The following is a 695-nucleotide window of genomic DNA, read 5'->3' on the forward strand; positions in this document are numbered from 1 at the left end:
TTTTTTTCCAACAATAATAATTTTCCCACACGGTGTTGTCAGCCATTTGAAGAACTTTTGGAGAAAATGAAGGGAATCAAACTGAAAGTACAAACCAAACCAAAAGAAAACAACAACAACAACAAAAAAGCTAAAAACAAATATTTAATCTGTATCCTCGTTTATACTAACCCACCCCCTACCATTTGAAAACCTCCCCAAACCGTCGCAGAGTGACAATAGGACAGATATACAGGGGTTAAACGGTCAGATCACAATAGGGGGAGTGCATGTTCAGTCATCATCTTCTTCCCCTTCCTCCCCTTCCTCATCCAGCTCTCTTTTCCTCTTCTGACCCCGCTCCTCCTCTGTAAACACAACACAGGAGAAACCAGATGTTTTGTTTACTCTTACTCTCACCCTGCTTACCAGCATTCAACAGGTGCTGGTAACCCTTCGAACTTTACAAACACTTCATCTATTCACTTACCAAAGTCTTCCTCATCTACCTCGCCGTCATTTAACTCTTCCTCCTCTTCCTAAAAGTGTGCAAAAAAGGCACAAATTGACACCATGTACTATATTTGCAAATATAAGAGGAATAATCATTATTTTCTGGCATTAACCTCTCCGCTGATGTCCTCTTCTTCCTCCTCTTCTCCCTCTTCCTCATCATCCTCCTCTTCATCTTCATCTCCTGGAGCTGCATCTTCATC

At 41.4% G+C, this 695-nt stretch overlaps 1 long non-coding RNA gene across 1 annotated transcript; it reads right to left on the reverse strand.

Annotated features, from left to right (window-relative positions):
- Positions 1–6: 6 nt before the first annotated feature.
- Positions 7–695, reverse strand: LOC107576595 (uncharacterized). The gene is made up of 3 exons (XR_001608081.1): positions 606–695; positions 470–518; positions 7–347 (listed from the first exon to the last, which is right to left on the reverse strand). It is a non-coding gene; the product is annotated as an uncharacterized lncRNA (long non-coding RNA).

This window comes from Sinocyclocheilus grahami, unplaced genomic scaffold (genome assembly GCF_001515645.1).
Source record: "Sinocyclocheilus grahami isolate Dianchi unplaced genomic scaffold, SAMN03320097.WGS_v1.1 scaffold3996.1, whole genome shotgun sequence".
NCBI lineage: Eukaryota > Metazoa > Chordata > Actinopteri > Cypriniformes > Cyprinidae > Sinocyclocheilus > Sinocyclocheilus grahami.